Source organism: Palaemon carinicauda, chromosome 23 (assembly GCF_036898095.1).
Source record: "Palaemon carinicauda isolate YSFRI2023 chromosome 23, ASM3689809v2, whole genome shotgun sequence".
NCBI lineage: Eukaryota > Metazoa > Arthropoda > Malacostraca > Decapoda > Palaemonidae > Palaemon > Palaemon carinicauda.
The window spans coordinates 106617315-106633684 of record NC_090747.1 but is presented as its reverse complement, the minus strand read 5'-3'; the positions used below and the strand labels follow the sequence as shown (position 1 = coordinate 106633684).

Sequence of the window (16370 nt, the reverse complement as noted above, 5' to 3'; positions counted from 1 at the left end):
GGATAAATTTTACACCACCACAGCTCCAAGTTGGCAGGCAGGTGAAGTATAGCCTACATCGACACTTCACTCAGCAATAACACCTTGGCTAACTACGAAGTTGTACATTTTCAAGTAATTAAAACTTAATTAAATTTAAAGAACACCTAACCAAACATGCCAATGCAGGAATGATAATACCGGTACCTACCTAGGTGATGTAAAATCAATTAATGGCTCCTAGAAAAAAATAATTTTGGTGTCCGGTGAAATTATTGTCTTTAACATGGAAGGAAGGGTGGAAACTGGAGTGGAGTTTTGTAACTTTTAAAAACGTAACACAGAGCGAAAAATCTATTTTTTGGGTGAGATAGCCATGTCGTCCTGATGGAAGGTTCCTTGAGTAGCTTCCTAAGGGTATATATGACTACAGTGGATGTTCCCAGAGAGTATAGAGACCACTGGAGCAGTGTTGTCAGAGGGATTAGTTTAAAAATCCCCAAAATTCATGCTAAAAAATTCCCTAATTAACCCAAAAATCCCCATTTCCACAAATATATATTCTTTTCTGATCCTGTAGGCTTTACAAATATAATAGAAATTACTCACTATACTTCATATAAGTGGAAGCAAACTAACTGAAAAAATATAAAGGTTTATTCACCTTTGTTTCTTTATAGATATTTGTACGGAATATCCCCATTAGACACCCAAAATCCCCAAATCTAGGGATAAATCTCCATATATGGCAACACTGCACTGGAGATACAGAGAAATAACATGGCCAACGTTAAAATACTTGTGTAATAGGCTACAGCCACCTATGTTCGACGGTTATCTTTTCATAAGTACCTCGTTTCTACTAATCAAAATAATCCATCATTTTTGTTCTGCCATTCCATTAAGAAAAAAAAATAATGTATGCCCATCGGTAATTTACATATTATGACAACTAGATGCAACGTTGATTGAAAAAAATTGTTTTCGATAAATAAATACGCTTAGAGTTATCTTGCTTGAGGGTACACTCGGGCACACTATTCTATCTCGTTTCTCTTCCTCTTGTTTTGTTAAATTTTTCATAGTTTATATAGGAAATATTTATTTAAATGTCATTGTTCTTAAAATATATTTTTCCTTGTTTCCTTTCCTCACTGGGGCCCCTGGGCTTATAACATCTGAAATAATATTTTAAAGAAATCTTTCGTCATTAATAAAGATTAATAAATACCTGACGAAATTGTCTATCACACAAATAAAACTCTGAAATATCTACAGTAAAACCAATCGGTTTTATAATTTTACTTGTCGAATTTGTATTCTTCAAGTTCTAAAAATTGCACCAACCACAAAAATACTCTTACCTGCATTTGCTGCACATATAAAATATATCTAGGAATTCACAGATTTTAGAAACCAAACTGTAATTCAGTACTGATAACAGTTATCTTGAGTTCTTACGTGTTTTGTGCAATTCTAGTTTTAAAATTTTAGCAATATATTAAAAAAAAATAATATTGACGATGAATATTCCATCTTTAAGTAATATATGTGGGATTAACATACACTTGAAAATGTTTATACCATACCATTATTTTACTAATTGGTTGCTTTTCAGTTACAAGGACCACTAACACCGAATTCCTTTATGGTAAATATATAGTCAGATGAAACCGTAACAGTTTCTCGTGTATATTTTAATTTACTTTTGAACTGTACTTTAATAGATTACTTGAAATAAAGCTGTTCAATGGCCACCACGGTGATCTAGATATGATTATTGTGACATACTGAAATTTGACGCTTTCCAAAACAGTGAGTGGGTTAAGAGAAGTCACAGTAGATAAATAAATTTGTAAGTTATTTGTTAATTATGATTAATGACAAACTAATAGAACCAAACATTCGATCCTAAGCTACAACCAAGCTGGAAAAGCAAGATGCTATAACCCCAATGGCTCAACCGGGAAAAATGGCCCAGTGCGGAAAGGAAAAAAATGAAATAAACAAACTACAAGAGAAGTAATGAACAATCAAAATTTTTTCAAGAACAGTAGCAACATTAAATTAGATCTTTCATATATAAACTATAGGAACTAAAAAAAAAAAAAAAAAAACAGGAGAAATACGATATACAGCGTGCCCCAAAGTACCCCCAAGCAAGAGAGCTGTAACCTAAGACAGAGGAAGACCATGGTTATGAACAAAGGCTATGGCACAAGAAAACAAATGACAGGGCGTTAAGATACGGCAAAGATGAAAAGCAAAGAAACAACACTTTAGTGGAAGACTTCGCTCGTAATAATCGTCCTTATCAAGTTACCTCTCTCTCTCATTGCCTTAAACCGGCTGAATTTTCACTTTTTCTTTCTCAATTAGATTACCCAAGCTCTCGGGCGTCTTGCTCGCATGTGTGTCAAATGCAAGAGGGTAGCACGTGCGGGCCATTCAAGCAGTGGTTAGTGGTAATCAGCTCATTTCAGAAAACACCAGAATCCCTCCAAATTTCTTTCCTTCTTTCTCTGGTCTTTGCGACTCTGCCTTCGGTTGTGATTTCGGCAAGTGAGTGGTTTTATTTGGCTTTTAATAAATACACAATTGAGCAAGCAAGGAATCGTCGACGTACGAAACTTGTGTGCTTGGATTAATTACCTAAGGAATTTTCTTGCTTCAAAATGTTGAATTTGCATACTGTCTTCAGAGTCCTTACCATTTTAATGGTAATTACTACTATTTCTATGCATTTAACAAAAAAAAAAGAAAAAAAAAAGAAAAAAAATATGACTAAATGGGTTAACTAATGGATATTATCATCAGCCGTTACTAGTGCACTGCAGAACAAAGACCTCAAACATGTCCTTCCTCTTGCGTCTGTTTATGGTCTTTTTATGCCAGACCACACCCGCAAACTTTCTTAGTTCGCCTATCTATCGTCTTCTCTTTCTTCTCCTGCTTCTTTTGCAATCTCTAAGGACCACACACACACACACACACACACACACACACACACACACACACACATTCAACTCTCAACTCTTCTTCTGTTCTTGGTAATTGAGCGACAGTGGTGGTCATAATCCCGCTCTAGGGCAATTTGTAAATCATATCTTAGTTTACTATACTTTTTTCATCGCATTTGGAAGGGTAACGTCAGGAGGGCATAGCATTTCAGTTTCTCAACAAATTTTTACGAGGGAGGTTACTGACTCTTCTTGATCCCAGCAGCTGGTGGTGGTCATTTATAGCTAAATTAACTGGGGTTGGTAGGTCCTGAGCAATCGACGTCCTTCAGAACACGAGCACAGTGCTGTATCATCCAATCATGTACTTACATTAGCTGATTGTGACGTAGTAGGTTGGCCAGGGCACCAACCACATGTTGAGATATTACTTCTAGAGAGTTATGGCATCTTTTGACTGGCCAGACAGTACTACATTGGATAATTCTCAGGTTACGGTTCATTTTCCCTTTGCCTAACACACACACACACACACACACACACACACACACACCGAAAAGTCTGGCCTATTCTTTACATATTCTCCTCTGTCCTCATACACTGACAACACTGATATTACTAAACAATTCTTCACCCAAGGGGTTACTATACTGTAATTGTTCAGTGGCCACTTTCCCCTTGCTAAGGGTAGAAGGGACTCTTCAGCCATGGTAAGCAGCTCTTCTAGGAGAAGGACACTCCAAAATCAAATCATTGTTCTCTTGTCTTGGGTAGCGCCATACCCTCTGTACCATGGTCTTTCACTTCCTTGGGTTAGAGTTCTCTTGCTTGAGGGTGCATTCGGGCACACTATTCTATCTTATTTCTCTTCCTCTTGTTTTGTTAAAGTTTATATAGTTTATATAGGAGATATTTATTTTAATGTTACTCTTATTAAAATATTTCATTTTTCGCTGTTTCCTTTCCTTACTGGGCTATTTTCCCTGTTGGAGCCACTGGGTTTATAGCATCCTGCTTTTCCAACTAGGGTTGTAGCGTAGCAAGTAATAATAATAATAATAATAATAATAACAATAATAGGGTTATAACCAGCATCAGAGCAAGGTTGTTACAGACATAACTGAAACAACTTGTCCCTAAGACTAGGCTAACAAAATGGAAATGTATCTTAGGAAGGAGCTTGAATAAAGCTTTGATCTTTCTCCGGTCTAATCTATGTTACCTAATGCGCTACTCTGATCAATACAATAAATCAATTGTCAATCCAACTGCAAATTATTCTAGCAGTAAAAAGTTAGGTTGGACTAAGACACGAATAAAGGTATTTCGTACCTAGAAAACCTGATTTATCAAAAATATTGAACTACGTTTGGAACACGTTTATTTCATCAGTATCAAAGCTTACTCTCTTTGTGTTGTCACTCAAAACTTCCTGTACTTTTGACTGATCGTGGTGAAAGAGTTTGTGTATCGCTAAGTGGTTTGCTGTGAGCTATCACACAAAAATCTTCCATCATCACTAATCCACACTGGCCAGTGAGGTGATTAAACTGGCCAAACCCCAGACGTGACTATAGACATGTCTGAGGACTTTGCCCTGCATTGGACTAAAAATAGCTGCATTTGTTGTTTTTGTATATATGTATGAATGTATATATATATATATATATATATATATATATATATATATATATATATATATATATATATATATATATATATATATGCTTGCTGCCCTTTTCGTCCAGTGAGCTAACACGGCTGATGATGATATGTATACACACACAAACGTATATGTATACACACACACACACACACACACATATATATATATATATATATATATATATATATATATATATATATATATATATATATATATATATGGTTATGATGCAAAAGTGAATTAAGACGGTTGCATAGTCCTATACTGGAAAGGTAAAAGTTGATTGTATGCAGAAGACTACAGGCTAGAAGTTAAGTAATTACTATCACGTGATTATAATGATTTAACTGATGCTATTGGAAGATACGCACATGATACGCGTAGTAAACTAGATTATGAGTTTTTAAGAGCCTATTATCTCGTGAATAATACGTCACAACTTCACAAGGCTATACTATTGCAGCAGTGAGAGTAAAAGATAATATTTTAAACCTAAATATGCAAGAACACTCAAGTAAAACAATATTTTCATGGCATTTGGTAGAGCAAATTTCATTAACTTTGTCCTATTGAAATGAGGCAGCAGACTGCAATGATTACAAAAGTGACTTACATTGCAACCTATACGTGAGTGATTAATAAGCTATAGAGGTTTTATATCATTGGATATGTAATAGTATGCTGACGGTTTTGCGTCATTCTAAGATAGGTCATGACTTCATTATTACATTTTGACATTACAAGGCGGTACGGGAAAAAATGCAAAAACTTGCGGTCTAATGTTATTCCTGAGCTGGATACCTAACATTGCACGAGGGTCTGCCCCTCTCTTTTACTCTCCTCCTATATTTCTTTTTCTTCATTTTCCCTTACTCCTTCCCTTCCCGAGTACCTGCCTTAGGGCTATAAACTGGAATGTATCCAGGGGTACTCTTCCTTATCCCTTATTCCCCACTTCCCTATCCATCCTTATCCTTGTTGTTGTATTAATTTCTGGCATAGTCGTTTAGTACTTTTTTATGCACGATACATAACATTTTTCATAATTCTGTCCATCCTCTACATATAGATCTTATCAGACTGTACCATCCTGTGCGTGGAACTAGGTATACAGTTATACTCAATTTCTTTTTAATGAGGCGCATTTGCACTGACTCGCAGCGATGCCCTTTTAGCTCGGTAAAGTTTCCTGCTATCTGATTGGTTAAAATTATCTTGTCCAACCAATCAGCAATCAGGAAACTTTTCCGAGGTAAAAGGACACCCCTGCGAGTCGGTGCAAATCTGCCTCACTAAAAAGAATTGACTATAGTTATAACAGTGTTACATTCATAATAAGACTCAATACTAATCAGATTGTGGCAGTTGAATCGGTGGAACTTCAGAGATACAAACTTACAAACAAATTACCTTATGTTGAACAGGATGACACGAGTCTCTTCATAGTTTATATATGACAGATCTATTTTAACGTTGTTACTGATGTTCTTAATATATATTTTATCTCTTATTCATTACTTCTCACATAGTTAATTTATTTAGTTTCTTCACAAGGCTATTTTTCCCTATTGGAGCTCTCGGGCTTATAGCATCATGCTTTTCCAACTAGGGTTGTAGTTTAGTTAATAATAATAATAATAATAATAATAATAATAATAATAATAATAATAATAATAGCGAATCTGATAACTCTTAACATAGGAGAACTGCAAGTTATAGTTGTTTATAAGGCCATAAACTGGAAAAGAAAGCAATTTTCTCTTCGTAGTGCACTAAATGTAAAAACTTTATGATCTCAAATTCATACGAATATAATGTCACAAAGAACTGTCAGAGAGAGAGAGAGAGAGAGAGAGAGAGAGAGAGAGAGAGAGAGAGAGAGAGAGAGAGAGAGAGAGAGAGAGAGAGAGAGAGAGTGCTACTTTCTGTTTATAACAAGTATAGAACATAGAGAAGACTTAGGACAAAATATTGTATACTTATTTGAAAGTCGAATTACCTCAATATCATAAAATCATAACGTCACACACAGCTTCCATAGAGAAATGATAAGACGTTTCCAGAAGAACATTTGAGAGACCACAAACATCTTAGGGCTGCACAAAACTCGAAAGACTGGTTGGTTATCCTCATGTGATCTTAACGTAGAAATTTTTAAAACCTACTCTACTTTGACAAAGATCTATAACCCCTAAATCATTACTGGGACCTAAAAATTGTGAAAAAAGTATGTAATTAGCTACACAGAGACTGTGTTATGATTGCACGTGGCATTTTAGCAAGTGAGTTTAGCCTTCTGGAAGAGTTGTAAGCGTTGTAGAGGTTGTGCACTAAGTGCAACTGGCGGTGTAGCCAGTAATATCAGCATTCAGAAAGCGCTGTAAACGTTGTAGACGGTGTGTTTTAAGTGAAAGTGGTGTTGTATAAAACGATTTTTCAGTGATTAATTAGATTAGGCTGTTATGAAAATAAAAAACTTGAATTAGCATGAAACAGCTATAAATGGTTAATCAATTGATGTGACCTTGTACATAAACATAATCATCTGAAAGTAATCCGATAAAAACGAAGGATAAGAAGAATAAATATAATTGATGTGACCTTGTACATAAACATAATCATCTGAAAGTTTTCCGATAAAAACGAAGGATAAGAAGAATAAATATAATTGATGTGACCTTGTACATAAACATAATCATCTGAAAGTTTTCCGATAAAAACGAAGGATAAGAAGAATAAATATAATTGATGTGACCTTGTACATAAACATAATCATCTGAAAGTAATCCGATGAAAACGAAGGATAATTAGAATGAAGAGTAAATTAAGTCTCTTCTCTCCAGTCTCCACCTTGTCTGTAATACACGAGGAAAGACAATTGAGGCATGTTTACAAGGATCTAACTGTATCTACAATGTGGTTACATTATATTATATATATATATATATATATATATATATATATATATATATATATATATGTATGTATGTATATACTGTATATATAAAACGATGGCAGCGAGGAAGGGAAACTTAACTTGCCTGTCTTCTTTCATTCATGATCTTTGGCTTTATTTAATTCGCCTTGACTGTCAATAAATGTTCACGTCTCGTCTCATATCATCACACGTATACACATCATATACAATAACAACAACAACAACAACATCTGCAGCTGTTTCTAATCCATTGCAGGACAAAGGTCTAAGATATGTCCCTAATCATGTCTGGGGTTTAGCCAGTTTTCATATCTAAGCTGACCACTGCGGATTGGTGACGGTGGGAGACATTAGTCTGATCGTTCACAACAAACTAACCTAGTATTGGTGGCACTGACTAGACAGTCTTGCTGATCATGGCGTTACGCGACCTCTTTCTCATCGTTAAGGTATCCCCACCCACTATATACAAGGTATCTTCACCCATTATATATATACATATATATATATATATATATATATATATATATATATATATATACTGTATATATATAAATATATATGTAAATATACACACACATACATACATACATACATACATATATATAATGGGCGAGGATACCATATATATATATATATATATATATATATATATATATATATATATATATATATACTTGTATATAATATATATATATATATATATATATATATATACATATATATATATATATATATATATATATATATATATATATATATATATATTTACCACAAAACCTTTTCCCCCCAAAAGAGTGGCGTCACGGGTGTTCAGATCTTTGGTAATCTCAACAAATCCATAGGGGTGAGCTTGCAAGCCCAAAGACATTTTCATAACCTAAACAGATGCTGGTACCTATTCACATTTGAAGGGTTATGTAGCCGAAAATTGGGATATTTTCAGTCTAATCACTGAACCACTTGGCCAGGACATCCACCGACCCACATTGAGCTTACTGGCGTGGTTAGGAAAGTAACTAATTTTTTATTATCTTTGGATTTTATCAACCCCTAGCAGTATTTGAACTAGGGTCTTAGTAGTGGGTTACAATGGGCTTTTATATATATATATATATATATATATATATATATATATATATATATATATATATATATATATATATACACACACACAGTATATAATGGTGTGCAATAGTCAAAAAGTTAATTAAATAATTATTAATATTTATAGATTGAAAACGAACATAGAAATGTTCGAAACGATTCTAAAATAAATTATGTCCCTTTTATTGATGTTTTATGGATCAAACTGCACACCATCATATACAGTATCTTCACCTGTAATTCTTATATATATATATATATATATATATATATATATATATATATATATATATATATATATATATATATATATATATATATATATTACTGTATATATATATATAGGTATAGTAAATATGCATAAGTGTACCATAATCTGTCGGTTAAAAATACCGTAGAACCAATAATTAAAACTGCCTTTGCAACTCTCAATATCTGACCATTTCGAGATCAACAACAAAATGCTATCAAAGTTCAGTATCGGTAAGGTATCTTTAAAATGACATTATTATTATTATTATTATTATTATTATTATTATTATTATTATTATTATTATTATTATTATTATTATACTTCGACAGGGAAAGTAACCCAGTGAGGAAAGTAAATAAGGGGGAATAGCAAATAACATATACATATATATATATATATATATATATATATATATATATACATATATATATATACATATATATATATATGTATATATATATATATATATATATATATATATATATATATATATATATTATTTGCTGAGCTATAACCCTAGTTGGAAAAGCAGCATGCTATAAGCCCGAGGGCTCCAACAGGGGAAATAGCTCTGTGAGGAAAGGAAATAGGGAAACTACTAGCGAAGTAATTAATAATTAAAATAAAATATTTTAAGAACAATAAGAACATTAAAATAAATATTTCCTGTACAAAGTATATAAGCTAAAAAAACTAGAGGAAGAAAGATAATATAGAATAGTGAGCTAGAGTGTACCCTCAAGCGAGAGAACCTTACCCCAAAACAGTGGAAGGCCATGGTACAGAGGCTATGGCACTGTCCAAGACCAGAGAACAATGGTTTGATTTTGGAGTGACCTTGTCTCCTAGAAGGGCTACTTACTATATCTGTAGAGTCTCTTCTACCCTTACCAAGAGGAGAGTAGCCACTGAACAATTACATTGCAGTAATCAACCCCTTGAGCAAAGAATTGTTTGGTAATCTTAGTGTTGTCAGGTGTATGAGGACAGAGGAGAATATGTAAAGAATAGGCCAGACTATTCGGTGAATGTATAGACAAAAGGAAAATGAGCCGTAACCAGAGAGAAGGTCGGTACTGTCTGGTCAGTCAAAGGAAGCAATAACTCTCTAGCGGTAGTATTTCAACGGGTGGCTGGTGAATAAAAAAACATGATCAGCAACAACGTTAAAAGAGATCAGTCATGAACTAAAAACCGCGACTTATGTCACTCTATTCAACTGAAAAGAATAAACAAAAAGTTTGAATTTCCGAAGTTTCACCGATGTGATTACGTCACGCATTTCCAAATGAAATCCTATAAGAATTTAGAGGGACCCTTCCTAACGTTGGTTTCACTAATCTGACATCTGAGAAGTCCTCCCAGTCAATCTTAGTATTATATTCTGTCCTTTTTATAAAGATACAAACGTCCCCGAATGAGTGGAAACCACGTTATCTGTGACGCGGTTTGAATAGAATTAAATTTGACAAGCTTATGAAGTAATTCTCCAAATGCGGATCAAGACAATGAGAAAAACGCGATATTTACTTAAAAACATAGTCCTGACTTCCTGTTACTTTACCAGTCAACCGTTGCATCAAGGTCATTCACAGATAGAGTCTTATCATACGACGACCGCAGATCTACATGCGTTCAAGGTTGAAGTTATCTCACGTGAGATGGAACAGAGAGGTATCCTAGGCTAACCTCTGTCAATTCTATTATCTTATAGCTCAAGTTAGCTTTTAAACAATTCAAATTTAACGTTCAAAACCTGGCCGTACGGTCGGCGAACGAAGGCGAAGTTTCCTCCGGGCCAGGGATTCGAAGGCAGCCGATTAGCGCCTTGCTGAGCGCTCAAGTGTGTGGAAGGAAGTGTAAGATTAACTCTAACTGGCTAATTAGGGTTGGGGGAAGAGGAGCCACGTGCCGTGTAAGTTGATGTAACAACAGTCAGTGTCACCAGGATGCCAGCCAATCGAGCGTCAGCAGCATCAGAAGGCGCATGTGGCACATATTTCGTCCCATTTACTTGTGGTGTGAGAGACTCGCTTGCGCGGAGAGAGAGAGAGAGAGAGAGAGAGAGAGAGAGAGAGAGAGAGAGAGAGAGAGAGAGAGAGAGAGAGGTCTGGGTTGCTGGAGATGTCATGAGCATGGAGGACGAAGAAGGAGATGAGGGGGGGGGGGGCAGCGGAGGGAGACTAGCAGGTGCGGGGTTCATTCATAGATTGCGGGGTGAACTTGCCTAACGTGATTTACTCATCCCCCATTCTCTCTCTCTCTCTCTCTCTCTCTCTCTCTCTCTCTCTCTCTCTCTCTCTCTCTCTCTCTCTCTCTCATGCTGCCCAATGCTATTCCATCCGATTTTCATGTTTTTTTTTTTTTCACATATAAATGAATATCATTATTCATGTTTAAATTTAATGTTTACTGTATTTTCAACATTTTATTAAGGGGAAAAGTAACTCGACTTCACATTTTGTTGTACATACATACATACATACATACATACATACATACATACATACATACACATAATTTGCTGTTATAAAAAATAAACGTCTTTACCAACATAAATCGCTAAAATAAACACTAAAACTTTTCGGAAATGTTTAGTGAAGATTACAGTAAAATTTAATGTAATAGAAATAAACAGGAAACGTGTGTTGTGGGACCAATGACATAACAATTCTGCATCCCGTCATCCTACACACACTTCATTTACAAGATTGGACGTTTTGAACAAGACCTACGTAACGATATACTATTTAAGAGACGGGTATTAACTAACGTCCAAATGGGTGATTTCTGTAAGAATATTCAGCACAAGATTTATCCTTTCTTCATTTATTCATACACCCGGATTCAGGTTTTGCAAAGACAAGCGGCTGAAATATGTTGGGGGAAATCTAGAAGTTAAGACGTTACGGGGGCTGTTCCGAATTCATACTTCGAGGGATAAAAATGGTTATCAGTGATCCCGTTCGTTATGTATTGCAACGATGTTTCTTTGAAATATACGGCAATCAAGGTAATATATCGCGTTAATCTGTTATACTTTAAAAATACGCATTTTATTACGATTTCATGAAATGTGACTTGAGTAATTCGTTGTTGTTGAAGTACATTCAATAGAAATACACAAATAATAGTGAAGGCCTAAATTTCATGGTACTAAGACTCCTTAATTTCTGTTAAATTCTTTCGCTTGTTATGTATTTCCACCTAAGAAAAGCCAACAAAAACTTCAGTATTCCGGGACGCCTTGGTCCCTCAGAGCATCGAACTGCAAAATGCAGAGATACAAATTGTCAGACACAGCTGTTCCTCTTGCTCAAATTGGGTAAGACTAATAGCTCTTCATTCAGCAGTGAAAACTGTTAACACTGCGATAACCATCGGGGAATATGCTAATAATACCAATTTTCCTTTGCAAAAGAGTCGATGTTTTGAAACCCACGATTGTACTCGACTAATCTCACTTAAAAAGTATGATTCGCAGGCAAGGGACGTAAGTCCTTTGGGGTTATGAATGGGGAAAAAAAACAATTCATTCATTTCAGTCTCTTTGTGTGCAATGATGTTTCGCGAAGATGGGTAAATCTTCTTTATTTCGTTCTTTTTTTTACTCTTCCATTTAACCCTGAGCACCATTATATTTTGGCAAGTATGACTAGGCAGAATACTTCCATCTTTTGCATTCTCTTGTTGTACCTATCAAACAGATACATCAACAGTTACCGTCCAGGTGTTTAAGACTGAGAGAGAGAGAGAGAGAGAGAGAGAGAGAGAGAGAGAGAGAGAGAGAGAGAGAGAGAGAGATTTCTCAAGGTCTTTTCTTCTCTATCCTCACCTCAGCAAGTTGGGACGAACAGAGAGGGCAACAAGTTGAAGACCTGTGGCACGCCGCTCGTGTCCTAAGGGGCTCTTGTCGCGGATATTCTTAGTGCTGACGTCACTGGCCTGCAGCATCCATCATCCCCTGCTCCCCCCTTCTCCCCATCCCCACAGACGGTTCCCTCACCTTATCTCCATAACTCTCAGTGAGGAAGGTAACTACAACTGGGAGGGGGAAGAGGGGGGGGGGAGGGTTTGGAGGATTTTATCCTCCGTCCTCGTCATTCACTATAACTCGACTTCTCTCTCTCTCACAAGTAGTTTCCTACCTGCTTGTTTCTACCCGCGTAACTACCTTACATTATCTTATACCGACTTCCTCACCCAGGCATCAATGTTTGTTTTAGAAACATGGAGTACCGACTGTCCCTTTGGGGAGTAAACACACAGTGCTTTTGTAAAAGCCGCGATCAAATAGCTTACTGGGATTTCTTAGCCATTAAGCTGGGTAGAGTAACTAGGAGTATATCGAATTATTTTTTTTACATTACTTATTGACATTATCACATTGGCATTTGAGCAGCAATGGTTAACGCCTATAATTGATATGCTAGATATAAGAATAGATTAAAACCAAAGCTAATATGTACATATTTTTGCTAAAGACCATACAATAAAAAAAAAAAACACACACACACATGCAATAGGCCGAAAGGTTGACTATGGCAGACAAGGGAAAATAAAAACAAGAAATTCATAGTTATTGTTGCTGTTGCTGTCTTGATTAATATTATTACCATCTTTCATTTCTCTTGCATTGAAGGGTATTATTGATAGCTTATTTACTGTTGACCTACAGTGATCTCTATTCAATTAAACTTTATTCCATAGCTACCATTACACATACTGTATGTAATATCATTTTGATATAATTACATTTGTAATGTTAAGAAAGTAACAAATATATTTTCGTAATTGTACTTTAGTATTAACCACACTGAATCTCCACATTGTATGTATACGTATATTCATAAGATCAAATAAACTATGGTGTTTTTACTATCATTTACACTAATGATGATATCTATATACTTTCTGCTTGTTGATTATTATAATAATCTATTTCGCACTGACTGTTGTCTAAGTTTTATAATATATTTTAAGTAGAATTTTGTCATCTTGAAGGAATTAATGTTTGTCGTCCATAATGGCAAAGATGCATGCAGAGAATCCTGTAGTATACCTCCACCAACAAATGAAATTAAAAATTAATCTTATAATTCACAAAGTGTTAACTCTGCCCTTTAAGGTTCCAAACTGCCCAGGATTAAAACAAAAAGAATTATTATTATTATTATTATTATTACTTGCTACGCTACAACCCTAATTGGAAAAGCCCGATGCTGTAAGCCCAGAGGTTCCAACAGGGAAAATGGCCCAGTGAGGAAAGGAAAATAAATATTTTAAGAAGAGTAACAACTTTAAAATAAATATCTCAAAATAAACTATAAAAACCTTACAAAATAAGAGGAAGAAAAATTATATAGAATAGTGTGCTCGAGTGCACCCTCAAACATCTTGCTATTCTAAGGTCTATCCTTCTCGCGAGTGCAAAAACGCTCCTGGAAACCATCCATTTATAAAAAATATATAAATAAATTTTTGTTGATCTTTAGAATTCCTCACCTCCCTAGTTCATTTGCCTGAAGGCACAGACATACTATTCTGTGTCTCCATATTTCATTTCCTCACTGGGTTATTTACTCTGTTGGAGCTCTTTAGCTTATAGCATTCTACTTTAGGGTTGTAGTTTAGCTAATAATAATAATAATAATAATAATAATAATAATAAATACTTTGCTATCTTCATCACCTATAAGCTATTCTAGTTTCCTCAATGGTAATCCAGGAAATGCTAACTATACTACAGTTAAGGATTTTACCTTCAGTTATTTCTATTACTTCAAAACAATAAATTATAACACATACTTTAAGATTAAGGATACACTGGAATGCGTTGGATCTGAATTATTTGGAATCAATTACATACTTCCTTTTTTCATTATATTTCAACAAATGTGTAAATATAAAAAAAAATATCACATCATTCATGATAATTTACAATTCTTTAATCTCAAAACATCTATTTGCAGTTATTAAACAGGCATGCTAATCTGCAATCGAGATATTTGCTTCGTTGGTCGTGCAATGGAGTTCACTTAAGAGACATTACCTCTTCATTGGTTACCTTAAGAACTTTCTTGTATTGCAAAATCAGTAAAGTGTCATGAGTGTACGCTGTCAAATGACAAGATGGATAACTTAACAAATGAGCCATTTTGAATTGCTAAAGGATGTTAATATATTTCAGATTTTCAACGGACGTTTAAATAGCTAAGCTTATAAATTCTGTAACGTAAAAGGTCCTCTACAAATAGATCATTATCTATCCATTGCATTCTCCACGTCTCGCAAGTTGCCAAAGAACCTCGAAGAACCTCGTTAACCTTCAAAGTTATTCTAGCTGATAAAAGTTTCCTAAAATAAACCCAAACTAACTTGATTACTTTAGGATTGCTTACATGGCGACCTTTGTGATTCTCAAATGTTTATGTAGTTATTACAACGATCTATCAAATATTGCTGCAATGTATTATTAACCATAACTGAGGTTGAAAATATTTATATTTTTTCTATCATAAATGTTTCTGCAATTATTTATCTTTAGATATTAGCCAGCAAAGGGTATCTGCTATCACATTAAAATCTCTTAGTCTCTTATTTTCTCTGAATATAAAGTCCTTCTATGAAATTTTCAAATAATTCAATTATTTTCTAAATTACCTACATTACTTAATAAACATTTACGCACATACACAGAGGAAATTTTCCAAAATCATGCTAAAAACTTTAATTTCGTATCCCAGCCTTTGATCTTTCCCATCGGCAACCACTTTTATTGTTTTTAAATGAATAAATGCTAACTTATTACAGTTATTATTTATCACATTATTTAAAAGCAATACAATCACCTCTTTTTTAAATGTTCCACTTAGATATCCATTTGCTCGATTACCTTTACAAGGTTTAAAATTATCGAATTATGACATTTTAACATATTTTTCCAAAACCAAAATCTTCAATGTTACAAACTTGTGTCTACAAATATATCTAGCATTCACAGCTATGAAAATAAGTTCTTCGCTTTTATCTACTTATTTTCAGTGTTGTAGTTACGAGTACTTTGAATACTATATGGTATATATTATATTTACGAACTATTTTAATCTTCGGATAATGTTTACCTTCACCTTTTGACCGTTTCTGAAATGTGCATCTAATCCTAATAAGAATTTAGGAGCCAACCAATCTTCCCATTGCCTTCTAGCACTCATTATCCAGTGACCCTTTGGCTCTTCTGCAGACAAGCAAGTACCATTACCACAGTAATGAGCAGTTTCTGAGAAAGAGAGAGAGAGAGAGAGAGAGAGAGAGAGAGGAGAGAGAGAGAGAGAGAGTGTGCATTCTTTTGTTTGTCAAAACATAAATCTATGACTTGAATGTTTTTTTTTTTTTTTTTGGTTCATCTGCGGTAATAATCTTACAGAGCGAAATGTATCATTACTAAAAAAAAATATTTCGTAAATA

The 16370-nt window shown here is 34.5% G+C and overlaps 1 long non-coding RNA gene across 4 annotated transcripts in view; it reads right to left on the bottom strand.

Moving 5' to 3' along the window:
* Positions 1-16370, bottom strand: part of LOC137617355 (uncharacterized) — a 63151-nt gene that overhangs the window by 33998 nt on the left and 12783 nt on the right. For 2 of the 4 annotated variants that reach the window (XR_011039635.1, XR_011039634.1), the window contains exon 1: positions 191-416. The exons of the other annotated variants lie outside the window; for them this stretch is intronic. This is a non-coding gene — a long non-coding RNA (uncharacterized lncRNA). Of the gene's footprint in view, positions 1-190; positions 417-16370 lie in introns of those variants that run through there. 4 annotated transcript variants of the gene reach the window in all.